We start from the raw sequence: 17,558 nt of genomic DNA, 5'->3' as shown, positions 1-17,558 counted from the left end.
ATCCAGGTGGTCTTTTAAGGAGGATCTCTTGGCTAATCTGATGAGGTGGTGGTGTCTGTGGTTGGCGTCCTTGTGGGTTGCGTGGTTGTCCGGTGTGCGTTCGTGGAGCCATATTTTCTTCAGTTTCTGGCATGCGCGTTTGATGGTCTGGAGCTTGTTGGTGAACCAGGTGGCTCTCTTGCTGGCGTGGTTGTTGGAGGGTTTCTTAAGCAGGGCGAGGGTGTTGGCGAAGTCGTCGATCCACTGTCTGAGGTTTCGGGCTGCGGCGTCTAGGTTGGTGGGGTCGGTAGGTGGGTTCTGGGCGAGGGTGGTGGTCAGCTGGTCTTCGGTCACTTTGCTCCAGCAGCGGCGAGGCAGCTGTTGGGTGCGGTGGTGCGTGGTTAGTTTCTTGAAGGTGAAATGGATGCAGCGGTGGGCGGTCCAGTGGAGTTTGGTGGTGTGGTCGAAGGCGACATGGGTGCCTGTTGGGAAGATGGGGTCCAGCGTGTGGCCGACGGCCTGGGTGGCTGCTGTGACGAGTTGTCTAAGGCCGAGGTTGGTGAGGTTGTCAATCAGGGTGGCGGAGTTGGAGTTGTTGTTCTTCTCGAGGTAGAAGTTCAGGTCCCCGAGGAGGATGTAGTCCGTGGAGGGGAGTGCGTGGATCCTGGCGAGGTCGGCAATGGAGTCGCTGAACTGAGCCCAGGGTCCCGGGGTTCTGTAGATGAGTGTTCTTCTGAGGGAGGTGTTGGGGTCGGTGTGGATCCGGAAGTGCAGGTGTTCGGCGGTGTTGAGGGTGTCATCTGCGTGGGTGGTGTCCTTGAGGGTGGATTTGTGGATGATGGCTATTCCTCCTTCGGTTCCGTTGGCACGATCCCTGCGGGTGATCTTGTAGCTGTCCAGGGGATTAAACCCAGATCTTTTGACTGGGTGTGAGTGTTTGATTGATTCAGATGCTCCGTCCATCACCACCCCCTTTTGTATGGCTATGGCGATGTCGGGCGCCGAGGAGTCGTTCCACCAGGTCTCGGTCAGGAAGGCCACATCTGGGGCATATGTGTCGAGCAGATCCCAGAGCTCGACAGCGTGTTTGCGTGCGGAACGGGTGTAGAGGAGTATGCAGCGGAGGTGGTTGGGTCCTGTCCTTGGATGTTTGGAGGTTCTGTCACAGGTGAAGCCGCAGGTGCGGCAGGAGAAGGGGCCGTGGATCCACTTCGGGGTGTCCTGGAAGCTGGTGTGGTTTCGGCCGGCGTTGAGTGCGTGGAGGCTGCTGGAATCGTAGTGGAGTCTGGTGTCGTGGCGTTCGCGGGGTCCAGGGTTTCTGGTGCTGGGTGGGGTCCAGGTGAGGACGGGCGCAGACGGGCTTGCCTTCGGCACACCTTCGGCGCACCTTCGGCGTGCCAGCGGTGCGGCCGCACAGCTGCCGCCATCTTAAGGGGGGGGTACAAAAGGGGGTGGTGATGGACGGAGCATCTGAATCAATCAAACACTCACACCCAGTCAAAAGATCTGGGTTTAATCCATCACCGTTCTTCTTTAGCCCACTCTGCCACCCCAGTTCAGACATGGCTATATGCAAATCAGTCTGACCCTGTGCCTCATGGGAACAGTCCAGCCCGAACTGTCAAGCCATGTCTTCCCTGGACCGGAAACAAGCTTCCGAGGACCGGTTTCTGGCATTCCAGCCGACTTCAGCCCGGCTTGCTTGAATCCAGTGGCACAATTCTCATATAATAACTCTGCATATTGTACTACCCATATGGTCCCCACTCCAGAGTGCTTCCCTCCATGATACAGTCTCTAAATTTCCCTCCATATCAGAAGTATTCAGAAAGCAGTATAACAGCACCTCATTAAAGTAAAATCCAAAGATAAATCGCAGGCTGGCTTACATCGACATTGAAGAATGCACCTTCTTACAACATTGGACATAGAGTATGGTGATCTACCAAGCGGCTCTCTATTTCAGGTCCCCACACAAAGCTCACATTGAGGTTTGTAGGACCTTTTAAGATGTTACAAAGGGTAAGTAAAGCAGAAATCAGGCTACAGCTACCATCAAGGTGGCTGATATCCTCTGTGGTCCATGTTTCTCGAGTAAATCCTGCTACGTCAGAGTTAGGAGGTAGATGCTATCATAGACTTAAAAAATTGTCACAAACAATTGCATTATCTACATTATCTAGAGGAAGGGAAGGGATGTGACATTTGTGGTCATGGTAGTGATCTCAATGTTGATATGCTAGTCAGCTAGTTAAACATTTCCACATACAGTTCCCCAGGAAGAAAGAAATCACCTTTCTGATAACCTTGAGACGAGGGTCAGCATGTCATCACAGACACAGGGTAGGGCTTACACAGACCTGATGTAGTAAGATCTTCTGCAAATAGAAACATTCTACCATAATTTCCTGAGGCAATTACATAGTTACCCGAGATAGACAGGGCCAAGGTTGGAGGCTTTGGTAGTTGAGATAGTGGTGCATAAGAACAGATATACCGCCAACCACAGGATGGGATTTCCTGGCATAAGGTTCACTTCTTAGTCATTAGCAACAGAGCATTTTAGAACCATTGCAAACATGTCCTTCTGTCTGGAAACATATTGTGTTTGTTTTGACTTTCCATTCCTGTACAGACTTGCCTTAGCATCCCAACATTTCTATTGTGTTCTCCCTTATTCAGTTCTCTGATGATCTTGATTTTGCCCTCTTTGCTTGTGGCTTTTTCCCACCTCTGTTTGTCAATACTTGTTTGTTTGTCTTATGTTGTTCCTGCGGTGCAAGATTTACTGATCTTTGGCATTGTGGGGATCAGCATTGGTACCCTTGTCGATATCTGGTCCTGACACCATGACCATCCTTCGTCTAGGAGCAAGGTAAGATAATTATACGTATTCTAAAGACTCAGTCGTTTTACACTCTTTTTTGGTTCTAACACTATTATAGTTACCCTTCTTACCCAGAGCAGACACCATCTTCTTCTGCTAAGACAGACATGCAGTCTACCAGTCCAGAAGACTACACCAATCTGGTCTGGGATTTACCAAAGCCATCCTGCAACTGCAAGCACTCCTGCTCTTCTCTTTCCCTTCCCAGCTTTCTTCATTATTTTCCATTTAGGTGAGTGAGTGCTCAGTACCTCTAAAGACATTTGGGGAAGAAAGGTATTTGTAGCAAGTTCACTATTCAATGTGAATATTTAAAACTTTCCAGGAAGTGGGGTGCTGTTGACCCGAACTAATGTATCATCGTTGCAGTTTTCCCCTTTTATTCCTTGTATCACATCCACAACTTCGGCAATATAAAAAGAAATAAGAGTATTATGAAACTGGGAGGATGAATAATCTACACTGTCTTCTCCTCTATTCATAACAGACTGGCCTATGGATTGGGGTTAGCCACAGGGCCTGTCCTCTGGCAAGGCCCTTCACACAACCCCACCATAGGTTGCCACCCCCTTCAGTACCTGGCTTTTTGTTGTGTGCAGCAAGGGGGGGTTGGCGGAGCTGCCTGACCTCTGACCATGACCTGCGAATCAACCCCCCACCCACGTGGGTGGCCACCTCCTCCGTAAGTACCCAACTTGCATTTTATTCTCCTATTTCTTAAGATTTCAGGTACTATGGAACTCCATGGTATGCATCATGTAAGCTTCCACACAATGGTACTGTGGTACAATACAAGCTTTCGTGGGGTGAAAGCTGGTACAACAGCTCCCAAGGGAGTACTGGCAGACCTCAAGGGAGGATCATGCTGGGTCCCACAGAAGTACTGCGGTACCCATGGCCTGATTTCTTTTTAACCTCAGGAGTTCCCTCAGCACACCCACCCCATAATTGCCTGGGTCAGGGTGTCCCTACCATGCTCCTGTATGTCCTTCTTAGTAAACATTTTCAAGACAAGGGAACCTTCCCAGAGTCTTGCAATTGTGGCTGTAACATTTTCTTCAGAGTTGCATCAAGCCAAACAGCTTGCTCGATACCACAGTATGAGTACCATGACCACAGTACTGAAATGACCAATGGGAGAAAAGGTCACTTGGCCAATCCGAAGACCCTATTTTTTGGTAAAGCAGCAGTACCCCAGAAAAAACCGCTGCATTATAACTCATAATCTAACATTTTCATGCTCAACACAAGCCCCTCTTTAAATACATATTTCTTGAAAATGGCTGAACAGATGTACACACAATCACAAAATGCAAGCTCTCTGAATAAATTCGAACTTTCTGCAAAATTTGATCTGATCCCATTCCACTCTTTTTCTTAAATTGGAGAACAACGTCAGACCTATTTTTTGGACACTGCATGACAGATTAGAACAACATTTTCCATGAACAAAGAGGCCCCATTAGATGGCATTTGTTTTGTGGAAAGTTTCAGGCAAATTCATTAAATAAATCAAAAGTTATCTTCGAAACAAAAAGTGTAATATTAGAGTGTGATGAGGTGCATCAGATTTTCACGTGGATAATGTCATAGGTGATGTCATCAGTGATGTCATTTGAGATGTCATCAGTGATGTCATCAGTGATGTCACTGACCATGTCATGAATGATGTAATATGTGATGTCATCAGCAGTGCATTGGGGGAGCGTGAGTTATAGTTAGCTCAACTAACTATAACAGGGGAATTTCCATGGTTTTCTATGAGTGAATGTCTAACTAACTATAACGTCGTGCCTGAAACCTATGTTTTTTTCAGTGGATATATATATATATATATATATATATATATATATATATATATATATATATATATATATATCCGAAACAAGAAGCAGGGTCCTGCTGGGATTCTTCCTCCCAAGTCAGGTGGCGCACGAGTATCGGCGGACCGCAAAGGCCGATTTAGTTTTGTAAATCCAAAGTAATGCTTCAAAGCAAAAAGCTGCGCACTCAGGGATCCGATTTCAGCATGAAAGGTTTATTTTCAGTTACCACGCTACGCGTTTCATAACGAGTGATTATATGACACAACAGAACGAAATACTGAGTTGATACTATCTAATCATACAGTTGGAGATCAGAAATATATCAGTTTTACCCAACATCGGGGCGATGAATAATCATGGTATATAAAAGTGTAAAAAACATTTCACCAATATTTTCTGAAAGGAGATCATTCCAACGCTTTCCATATTACATGTCAGAGCATCCTGATGTGAAACTGCATAGTACCACACACAAGTGTTAAAGGATGCATGCAGGTATTAGATATATATCTGGGTTATCAGACTTCTCTCTATGGCTTTCATACGGTCTAGTGCCTGTAGTCCTAGCGAGTGTATTTGTGTCTCAGCCGGCACCATTATGTCATATAATCACTCGTTATGAATTACAACAGGGTGTTACTACATCTTATTCGAATAAGCAGTAGATGTATTATAACTTGTTTCAGAAATACCCTGTTACAAAATGGCGGTACTTTCGAGTGATGAAATGTTCTGTTTACCATATTGAGTCACCTCTTCCATGTTTACCTTTGTTTTGAGCATAACAAGCCTTACTGTTCATGGTGGTTCACGTGTGATCAAGACACATTGTGTGTCGAAACGCGTAGCGTGGTAACTGAAAATAAACCTTTCATGCTGAAATCAAATCCCTGAGTGCGCAGGTTTTTGCTTTGAAGCATTACTTTGGATATATATATATATATATATATATATATATATATATATATATATATATATATATATATATATATATATATATATATATATATATATATACATTTCTGAGACTTTAAGATCTGTAATAAGCTACAGCATAAGTTATATTACTATTCTTTCTGTACTAGTAATTAGTCATACTATTTCTATCATATCTCATCTTAGTGGCTGACTGACTGTCTTTATCAGTGTGAGTGGATGTCTGAGTGTAGATTGAGTGTTTGTGTGAGTGGATATATGTTTGAGTGAGTAGTCATCTGAGTGTTTATAGGGATGAGTGAATGGGTATGAAAGTGGTTGTGAGAGTGTGTGAGTGGTTGTGTGAGAAGTTGCACAGGTGTGTCAATAGATGCTGCATGTGTGAATATCTGCCTGTCTGAGTGACTGCATGATTGGTTGTATGACTGTGAAGTGGGTGTATGAGTAGCTGTATGAGTGATTGTATGACAGTGTAACTTGTTGCATCGGTAAGAAAGTGGTTATGGGCAGCGGTATGAGTGGGTGAGCGGCTGTATGGGTGAGTGAGTAGGTATGTGAGTGTTTGCATGGATGAATGAGTGGGTGTGTGACATGTTGTATGGATATGTGAATAAATATGTGAATGGTTATGTGGGTGTGTGAGTGAATGAGTGTATGAGAGACTACATAGGGGTGTGATTAGTTCTGTGGATGATGTCATCATTGATATCATCAGTGATGTCATTGGAGATTCACCAGTGAATGCATCAGTGATGTCACTGACCATGTCATCAGTGATGTAATATGTGTGAACTTAAGCAGTGGATTGCAGTGGTTTAAGTTAGAATTAGCTCAAGTAACTATAACTGCTGAATTTCTATGGTTTTGTATGAGTGAAATCTGAGCCTAACTATAACAACTCTGTTATCTTTGTTTTTTTCAGTGAATTTCGGAGGTTTTAAAAAAATATTTCCTAACTATAATGTTCTTGTAGCTTTTGTTTTTTTAAAGTGAATTTCTAAGGTTTTTTGTATTTATTTCCTAACTATAACGACTAAGCTTTAACAGTGAGTGTTTGAGTTAGTGCAAGGGTATCTCAGTAGGTCTGTGAGTGTTTGTGAGATTGTGTGATAGTGTCTGAGTGGGACTGTCAGTGGTTGTGTGACTGTCTGAGCAGGTCTGTGAGTAGGTGTGTGAGTCTCTAAGTAGGGCTGTGAGAGGGTGCATGTGTGTCTGAGTGAGTGCTTATGTAGGTCTTTGAGTGCCTGGGTGGGTTTGTGAGTGGTTGTGTGAGTGCCTGTGTGGGTTTGTGTGTGGGTGTTTGAGCGGTGCTATGGATTTTGGGCATTATTATAGGCATTTAAAAGGGAGAATCACAGACTCTTCTCTCAGCAGCAGATTATGCGAAAGAATACCCTCATCACAGTCACTACAAGATGATATTGCAACTAAAAAAGCAAGGATACAAACACCTCCTTCACAAATTACAGATAACTTTTCATGGTATAAAGGCAGAGAAGACACACTTGCTTTGCCTTGGCCATGCGCTCGAAATTAGGATTATTAGTACTTTACAGAAGTTGAGCTTCAACTCGGGAACCTGCTATGTTTATATTCGTGAGTATTTCCCATTGAGGTTTTATTTTGGTGGAATGAGCGTCCTGCAGAATCAATCCCGCACTGCAAATTTATCCAAGAAGAGCTCACCATGTTGCGCAACACCTCTACCCAAGTGGAGTACTTTTCTACTGGTTAATTAGTAGGTGCTACCTGGTTGGATAAATGTAGAGTGCATCTCTTGCACTACAGCTGCATAAAGGAACCTGAGGAAATGTCTCCAGTGATCTTGTGATTGTTCCTTGAGCGCTGCCGTGGCCGGTAGTGGGAGTACCTGCCGGCCGGTGACGTGCGGTGGAGGAGGGGCAGGGTGGGGGGTAGTAATGTATGGATTACGGAGTTTAACAGGTAAGTAAACATATAAATAAATAAAACGAATTTCGTTGCGCGCACTGCATCACATTTGGTGAGGTAGTCGGTGAGCTAGTTGGCCCCTCGGGATTAAAGAGGAATTAATTCCCCAACTTTAAACGCGCCACAGGGCTTGTTTGCACACAAGTCACCTCAGGTCCTGCCCCCTCCCTTCACCACTGTGCAAACATGCCCCACGGCCCCCCTCCTCAGGCCAAATATGACCCCGGGGACACCATCCCCCGGGGCCTGGCCTCTCAGTTTTTTCCTTTTTTTTATTCATAGTGGAGGGGGGCCACTTCTGGCACTGGAGACCCCATCCCTGGGGCCTGGCCACTTCGTTGGGGATGGTGGGGGAACCCCAATGCCCCCACAGTCCCTGCCGGCTCCCCACCTCCTGCGGGAGCCGGCATTGATTTTCGACAGGGGGAGCTGCTAACATGCAGCTCCTCGTCTGGAAAAGCAATCTGGTTTGATTTTTGAAAGCGAGAGCAGGTTTCCCTGCTCTCGCTTTCAAAACCCAAACCACAGTTTGCAATGACAGGACGGGAGCCGCACGACCCTGTCATTGCAAACAGCAGTGTCCCGGGGGTGGCCACCCCGGGACACTGCAAGAGCTGGCCCTGGGAGGTGGGGGTCCTCAGGGCCATCACAGGCTCCTGGCACATGCACAACCCCAGGAAGGTGGTGGTCCCCAGGGCTCGGGGGTCTATAACGGACCGCCAAATTTAAATACTTAGGGGGTCATTAGGATCGCGGACGGACTTCAGTCCGTCCGCGACCCCTGAGTCCCTGTGCAGATTAGGATGTGACCGCAATGGTGGCGGTCACATCCTCTATTTTTAACATTGCGGCGGGTGGAGCTTCAAGCTGCACCCGCAGCAATGTTAAAAATGCACGCATTGCATTTGTATGTAGAAAGTGGCAGGCACCGCGCGGTGCCTGCCGCTTACTTCATACAAATGCAGGGGGGTACCATAGGTACCCCCCATGTGCACCCCCCACCCCCCCCCCTCACCTAGGGGGCCTGCAACGGGCCCCCGCAGTGAAGTTACACACGCTTTTCCACGGCGGAAAAGCCGCCACGGAAAAGCATGTTTCCGAGCACAACCTAATCTGGCTGACGGTGTCTGAGAGACACCGTCACCATGTTAGTGCTTTTCCGCCGCGGTTGTAAGCCAACCGCGGCGGAAAAGCTGCAGACGGAAACCAGGACCCACCAGCCATCCTAATGTGGCAGTGGGTCTTGGTGGGTCCGCAGAGGATTTTCCGCATCCTCCAGGCCGGCGGTGGCTTCCGCCGGCCCGGAGGATGCGGAAAATCCCCCATCCTAATCAGCCCCTTAGTGTCCGGGGGAGGTGGCGGTCCCCGGGCGTGTGGGGGGACTCGACCACACACAGGTTGTTTTCTTTTTTTTAAATCAAGCCTCGGGGTTGGCAGACCCCGGGGCTGGGGGGGACATGTGCCCCCACATTAATTTTTTTAAAAGGCCTGTGGTCTGGTGCTCCCCGGGGCTTGGGGAGGTTTTGGAGGCCCCCACAGATTAAAAAAGAAGCCCTGGGTGGTGGTGGTCCCCAGGGCAGTGTGGGTGGACTGGGGCCCCCCCACACTCTTTTTCACTGCCCCAGGACGTGTCCATGGAGCAGCTTAGGGTGTCAGGGTGTTTCTACCCTGCCCCCTTTTGTTACTTTTCACCTTTTGTTTTTCTGTTTTCTTGTGCCTCGATTACCGAGGCACAAGATGGCTGCCAGCACTTCCTGGTGTGGAGTGTTGACAGCCAATTAGAATAAAACTCGTGGTCGGGAGGGTCCGCGGATCCACTGCGTCTCTAAATATCAAAACTTTTATTTTTTTGATTTTCTCATCAACTACTGAACGGATTTACACCATTTAAAAAAAAGGCGCTTTCTGAACCAAGCACTACCTTTTTGCCAAATTTGGTGTAATTTTGTTTAGCAGTTCAAGCTGTAGCCATGTTTAAACGTTCCTATGGGAAATTCATTTTTTAACCTTTTTTTAAATGTATCAGGAATGACTGAACAGATTTACATCTTTTCACAAAAAGAGTTCTTTTTGAAACAAGGGTTACCTTTTTGCCAAATTTGGTGTAATTCGGTTTAGCAGTTTGGGCTGTAGCCGTGTCTAAATTTTCCTTTGGAAAATAACATGGAGAAAACATGTTTTGGGACCCCCCTTTTTTCTCAGGCCCTGATTACCAAATCACCCCAAAACGTTCAGGACAGGAGCTGACCGGAACGCCCCAAGAGTTGTGAAAATTTTGCGAAGATTCATCAACCGGCGCCAAAGTTATTGGGAAAACAAAAAAACGCTTTTCCTATGGAAACTAGGTCCTAACTATAAATATATATATATATTACACAAACACATCCTGGGTTGTCATAGTTAGAACCACGTTTCCATTGGAAAAGCGTTTTTTGATATGCTTATAAGTTTGGGCCTGTTTCACGAATCTTGATAAAACATTTGAAGCGATTATGTTCTTCCACTTCATCAACTTTCTGGGAAGTTACGTGATGCTCCGTTAAGCGAGGGCTAAGAAAAAGTGGAAGGCCCAAAACTTGTTTTCCCCATATTTTCTTCTATAGAAAAATATGACGGAGCTACAGCGAAAATGGCTGAACGAAATTATGACAAATTTGGTAGAGAGCTAGGTATTGTTCTACAAAGCGTGCTTTTTGTACTTTAGTGTAATTCAGTTCATTAGGTATGAAAAAATGAAGGTTCACACCGTGACTGATCAGCAGAGATGACAGACCTAGAGGTAAGAATTGATTGACTGCCACCACATCAACAAAGATGTGATGGCAGACATTTTAGAATTCGGAACTCGGTCCCCTGTTCTGAAAAAAAATATTACAAAATATATAAAGGCAGGATACGGATACCATGCCCCCCCTAGGCCTGGTGTGGGGGTCCTAGAGGCACCCCCCCTTGGGCCAAAAATTGTTTACAATTTTTTTTACCACAAATTTTACAGCAATCTGCAGTGTTACTTTCCCACCCTTAGCCTGGCCCACAGCCCAGGGGTATGGCGCAATGTATTTTATAGTGGGGGGGGGCTGCCCCCCCCTGAGATGCCTTGAAGCACTTGGGACTACATCCTCCGGGGTCCCAATGTTATATAAAGGGGAGGGAGGCATGCCTTAAAGTAACATATCTCGCCATGCACTCCTTATCACCTCACATATTACATCGCTCATTAAATGTTCTATGACATCATTGATAACATGGCTTCAAAATCTGAAAATATAACTTTGATGACAACATTGTTTATTGCAGTTGTGTGAGTTACAGTCTCTTGAGATAACTATAACTGATGAATTTCAGTGGTTTTAAGTGACATTTTCACCTCACTATAATGTTCCTTTAACCTTGGTGTTTTTTGGGTTAAAATATAACACCTTAAAATTCAGGTAACTCACCCACCTCTGTACAGTCTTCTCACCTCACTCGCCACACAACATTAACTATAACTCACCCCTTCTCCATCCACTCCCTATACTGATGCATTTTACAGAAGTTAGAGCATTTGGAATCACTGTATAAATAATAACACTTATAACATCTCAAATTACATGGTTTGCCTGAACACATTGCGCGGTACAGTGGTGAGTTATAGTGAATGTAGTGTGGCGAGTGTGGTGAGAAGACTGTGGATGGAGGTGTGCGAGTTTAGTGAATTTTAAAGTGGTGCGTAAGTATAAATGTTCGTTTTAAGCATGACATATAACTGTAACATTGGTGCTTACATGAGAAAGTAAATATGTCTGTAACAGTAGAATTTCTAATGCTTGTGTAGCTCAAGTTGGGTTTGTATTCCAAACATAAAGATAGTCTTTCTAACTATAACTTTGTACATATATATATATATATATATATATATATATATATATATATATATATATATATATATATATATATATATAAAAATACACATACGTACATAAATAGAGGGTTAGAAATAATACTTACTGTCTATTCTGCAATGTAAAGGTAATCACAACGTGATGACTGCATTGTAATCTATTGTAATGTAACAACTGACATTAGGTGTAATCAGACAACAGGTCTTAGAAAGGACCAATTGAATTTAAAACTTTGGATGATTTAGACCAGCCCTCTATCTATCACTCTTGCCATTTGCTGTAGGTAGTGCCAAATGCTTCTTTTACCTTGTTTGTATGCATAACGCACTTGTAGTGTTTTACATATGCAGTCAACACTGATTCTCCAAAACTTTCCTCCATGTATGCAATATCACTGTCAGTGCTTAGATACCTCTGGGTGATAAGGCGCTTTATAAAAACATAATAACATAACATGTATCACATTGTACTGTGACATTGGTATAGTGCTGAAGCGCTTACCTGCATGAACAGCATTCCAGACCATATTGATTGTGTGGTTAGAAGAGTGTAGGATTATATTTGGGTTGCTCTACTTCTAGTTCGAGTTTTATCCACAACACCAGTCATCTTAATTAAAACTAAAACTAACCAGCAGCCAGTGTCAAAATTGTTAATAGACCGGAATATTTAGATAGAAATGGGAGCTGAGTAGGAAGAACTGAAATTATGGATACTTATTGAGAGTGAGTTAAAAGGAGTCAAACTTAGCTTACCAGTTTAAGAGGCTACTTACAAGAGGAAAGTATTTGATAAAGTTGTGGCACAATGGGGCTATCTCCAGCGACAAATTCCCCCTACCTTGGCCAGACTGCAAATGCAAAGGTATCTCAGAAGTATGACATCTACTGAAAGAGGTTTCTGTTATATCCTTTATAGATCTTGCCAAATACTATCACTTGCCGAGGTCCCATTTCTGGAAAAAAAACAGACACTGTCTCCACACACAGTGCCAAGCATCTGAAGGGACCTATACACCCCACCTCACTTCACTACTATCTAGCTCTTTGTGGCTGCTATAAAATATTGTTTTCTAGCTTATTCTATCTTTTTATTTGATACTTTTTTCTGAACCCTGAGAACATCTCTACCGATACAGATGGCCGGGATGTCTTCAAGTTCAATTCTCTCCACTGACCTGGTCCCATACCATGAACACATATGACAGAGGTCTTAGAGAAGTTAAGATGAAGTTGATTTACTTCAATACCCTTCTGGATTGGCACTGGTCACCTACTAAACTCTATAGGGCTAAGTTGGCGCTCACCTCGACTGCTGGTGTTCCCAACAGGCTGGCTGTGACAATATCGATATCCACTGGCCATGCACTCCAATCCCACTGTTCTGGTCTGGAGTTGGACAACCGTTGTGCGAGAGCTACAGTGGCCATCTTACTCTCACATCAGTGCTTTTCATTCTACTTGATACTCAAGAGATCTCAGACCTTACTAATCATGAAAAAAGATAGATGGCCTCAGTCCTGGCGAACTATGCATTCTACGCAGGACAGCGTCCCCTCCCTGCACATACTAGGCAAGCTGGGCTTGAGATTGTGGCCACAACAGCTGCCCATGAACACCTGATATGCAGGCTGAATGACCATGAACACATTTTCAGAGACATTTGGTGGAACTTCCCTCCCTGCACATACTAGGCAGGCTTGGCTTGAGACTGTGGCCACAACAGCTGATATGCAGGCTGAATGACCATGAACACATTTTCAGAGACATTTGGTGGAGCTTTCCTCCAGCAAGATTAGTGTTGGTCACTGCTCGTCCCATCATTACCTAGCAATCCTGAACACAGAACATGTCCTTGTGATGTGTGCTCCTGCTTGATTTATAATTCTTGCATACTGTCTTTCACCTGGTGCCTTATGTCTAAGCTTTCTCCCTGAGCTAACGGTGGGGCCCCGTGGGCTCTTTGACAATGTGGAGCTAATTTTGGGAAACTTGTGGTCCTTTTTTCTTCTTTTCTGCCTTTTCTCTTTTTTTTCTTTTTTGGTACTGCTGTACTTTCTTGTCCACTTTTTTCAATGATTCACTGTAAAAGTCTTTATTTGCCTACTTTTGCAGTCTTCTACCCAAACTCCAAACTATCCAGAACGCCGCAGCCAGACTCGTCCTCAGGACACCATGTCACGAGCACATGACCCAACACCTACGAGGCCTCTACTGCTCCCCGTTGAGAAGAGGGTCACCTACAAACTCCTCATCCACACCTACAAGTCCCTCAACAACATTGGACCCAAATACCTCAATGAGAGAATATCCTTCCACGTACCCAAGAGGAACCTCTGCTCCGCCACCCTCGCCCAGGCAGAGGTCCCCCCGTATCGCAGAAATAGAACAAGTGGAAGAGTTTTCTCCAAAATCGCAGCCAAGACCTGGAACAAGCTCCCTGTGAACATCAGACACTCCCCAACCCTGCACACGTTCAGAAGGGACATCAAGGCCTGGCTATTTGACTGATCCAGAGCTGCTTCCCCCCCACTCCCCTCCCCCCCAGCGCCTTGAGACCCTCACGGGTGAGTAGTGCGCTTTACAAACACCTGCTTGATTGATTGACTGATTGATTGATTGATGGTAAACGGAATACAATCGTTTGCATTAATGGTATTTGGATGCGTTCTGCACCATTGTTTGTTGTGTTTCTTAAAACAATGACAAAAAGATTTAAACACTAACAAACTGACAAATTAAACAGGGAGAAAAACAGGCAGAGAAATGTTGGAGCAGAAGGTCTATACACATTACTTACCCTCTTTCAACCAGCTGTATTCAGCGTAGCTCCTAACATTTAAAATGTCTAAGATCAAATCTCCCGGCAGACTTATATTGGAGAAAAGTAATATTAACTGTTACAAAATGTCTTCTGTTCGGTTAAAAAGATGGTAACAAACAGGAGCCAGGAAGCAGTTGAACAAAACACACTTTATTATTGTTTTCAATCAAACAACAAGTGTCATACACACCTCACCAGGATCACAATCCATTCTATCTGATTATGGGCTGTGCTACTGGTGCACTGCCACCCGTCTCCCCACACTTTCTTAGTTTATATTTCAACATGCATGAGAGCATTTTACTGCACACACAAGGACACAGAGAATCAGGTATATAACACAAAGCCATTGTCCTGCATGAATGCAGAAATTATTGCACACTTTTGTTTAAAGGAGTCACTTATTGGGTGCCTAAATTGCCTCATGGTATCATAATCTCAAGATTCTATCACTAGATTTCTGAAACAGCCAAGAACAGAGATTATCTCAACTGCCTCTGTGTGAAATTTATGTTAACACGTGATTCATGCCAAGAGCTAATACTAAGTGGTTTGATGAAAATCTAACCTTCCACTGGTACAACATTCCTACATTCTTCAATAATTATATGATACCTCTGTTGGCACCATGGTGCCCATCAGTCAGTCAAGAATCTCAGCATCATGGGCCTTAATGGTGGTTGGGTACAAAACAACTTCTTAGAGTGGCGTGTGAACTCACTGTAACCTGCCATTCATTCACTGTGCTTGAAAAGCAGTCCTCCTCCCCTGCAAAGGCCTTATTTAATCATGTCTTTGCTCCTATAGAAATTCTTCATTAGGATTTTGAAAGAGAACCCACTGAACTTTGTCTCACAACATGAGTGAGGCTTTTGTGTGGTAGTGAGCATCCGAGGCAGCAGCATTCAGAGGATCCTGCAGCCAATTACTCAAGAATGCTGAAAATGAAGTTCTAAAGTTAGCAGTGCTGTTTGATTTCATAAATACGAGGTTTCCCAGTATTGTTCTTCCCAAAAACAAGTGAAGATATCTTTTGGCCCTTTCTTCCCAGCTTTTCTTTGATGTGGGTTACAGCTGTGTGATATATAGCTGCATTCACTAGTGTGGTTTATTTAACCAAGGTAGAGATTAGGGACAACGTATATACAGAGCATATATCACTTTCAGCGCTGGCAGGCTATTAAAATGTTGTTTTAATGATGAGTGATGTCCAAATTCATTGCTGCACTGTGTTCTTGTCACAACTCCTCCTTGGGGAAAAATGAGGGTATTTGAACCATTGCTATATTGCCTTATCTGATGCTGGGAAATGTGCAGTTGTTTTTTTTTTTTACAGCATCTGTTGTGAAAAAAAGACCGACTATTGTGAAGCTTGGGGTGCATGAGAATGCACGGCTGAGAACTGCATTCTTCCGGTACTCATCTCTAAAAGACTTCGTGGAAAAAATAAACATAAAAATGTAAAAAGTTAGACCTTCAACATTATGTGCATATTGTGATCCATCAGGTTTTGATCTTTATACTTTTATTGGTTTAATATATTTTGAGTCTCATTCAGAGTTGTTTTCAATTTTAAAAATCTGGCTTAAATGTTTTTCGTTTCCACGTTTTCACTTTGGGCCCATTTTGAGATGAGCGCAGATTCCTCTCGATGTCGATTTTCTAAGGCAGTGTTCCACACGTAATGCCTCTACGAAGTTGCTTATGGAAGACAATGAAACATTGGAAGGATTGTGGGAAAATCAGGCAAAAAGCATCTGTGCACCTTATTCGCGTAAAAGTTCGAAATATGCCTGATAGCACGAGCTAATGTTGGGGCATATTAACAGGGGCTTTATCTCTGCTTTTTTGGCTTTAAAAGCCAAAAAAGCAGAGATAGAACTAGCGCCCTATCAGCAACAGGGTGCTAACACTCACATTCATATGCTAGCACCCTTTTACTCTATGCTTCCCCTTGCAATGAGATGCAACAGGGGCGTTCCAGAGTAAAATAATAGGAGAAATGTCGCTAAGCGACATTTCTCCTATTATCAAGGAGATCGTTAACCCTTTTAGCGATAAAAAAGCCGCGCTAACTGCGGTTAACATTGCTTTTTTATGTCTTGTATTTTTCTGACTTAGCCATAATATCTTATGTAAGGTGGATATCATGGCTAAGTATGTCTATCCCTATCAGCAAGCTATCGCCAAACCTTGTGGGATTATCAATGTATTTCCAGCGGTAATCTCACAATTGGCAGCTTGCGCTCTGAATTTTATCACTTTAGAGATAAGCTTTGCTATCTCCGCGATAAAATTCAGAGTTGGCCGGCGATAATTATCCTAGCACGAAGTGCGCTTAGCGATAATTATCGCCTGTCCTTGTTAATATCCTCCGTTATTTTTACCTGGGTGTTTTTTCGCTCGTTTTAACCTCAGAAGGCGTTGGTGGAGGAGATGAACAAAAGGATGTACTTAATCAGGGGCGGCTCCTCCATTTGAGCAGAGGAGCCTCGCACCACAAGCCCTGGAGCAGAAAAATAAAATAGTAATACAGGTTAGTTATCACCATTTTATTTGTCAGCAACCCGTCCGGAACTGTGTCAGGATGGGGCAGATCCTGTGCTGCTGAGAGGCAGAAGAACGGAGCTGTGCAGTGCGCTTTAAAATGCGCCTGTCCCTTTGGCCGGCCACCTTGCGACAGGCAGCCAGATATGCATATTTTAAAGTTCTTTAACCTAGCTGTCTTATACAGCTGGGTTAGGGAAAGCGCAGGCCTCCAGTATTCTTAGAAGCGCTGGGAAGGACTGCTGTAGTTGGGTAGTGCAGTTTCCTGCATACGGTATCCAGAAGACACCAGATGGAGAAGGACGTCACGCTGAACATGGAAAATAAGCCTATTTTCTTTCTTTCTTTCTGTTTTTTTGCCCCATCTCACCATCCTCAGTACATGCCAGCCGCCACTGTGTAATAGAGGTTACTAATTTGAATGTGCCCATGTTAGGGCATGTTTTTAGCCCTTTACTCACCATCCCATGGGTGGTGTTACCCACATTTTCAGCTAGTTTGCTCACATTTTTATGTTTTATCTTTTGTTCTTATGAGCATTGGGCCATATTTAACAAGGGGTTGCATTGCGTATGCACCACACAATGTGGTGCAAAAGCAACCCAACCCCAAAGATGAGATTAATCAAGCCAGGCCCCCTTGTGTGGCCCTGACTAGCTTGATAAATGCATAGTAATACAATGCAGCACAAATAGCTGTGTTGCATTACTCTGATCCAGGTAGGTA

Source organism: Lissotriton vulgaris, chromosome 6 (assembly GCF_964263255.1).
Source record: "Lissotriton vulgaris chromosome 6, aLisVul1.2, whole genome shotgun sequence".
NCBI lineage: Eukaryota > Metazoa > Chordata > Amphibia > Caudata > Salamandridae > Lissotriton > Lissotriton vulgaris.
This window is presented reverse-complemented; position numbering follows the sequence as displayed.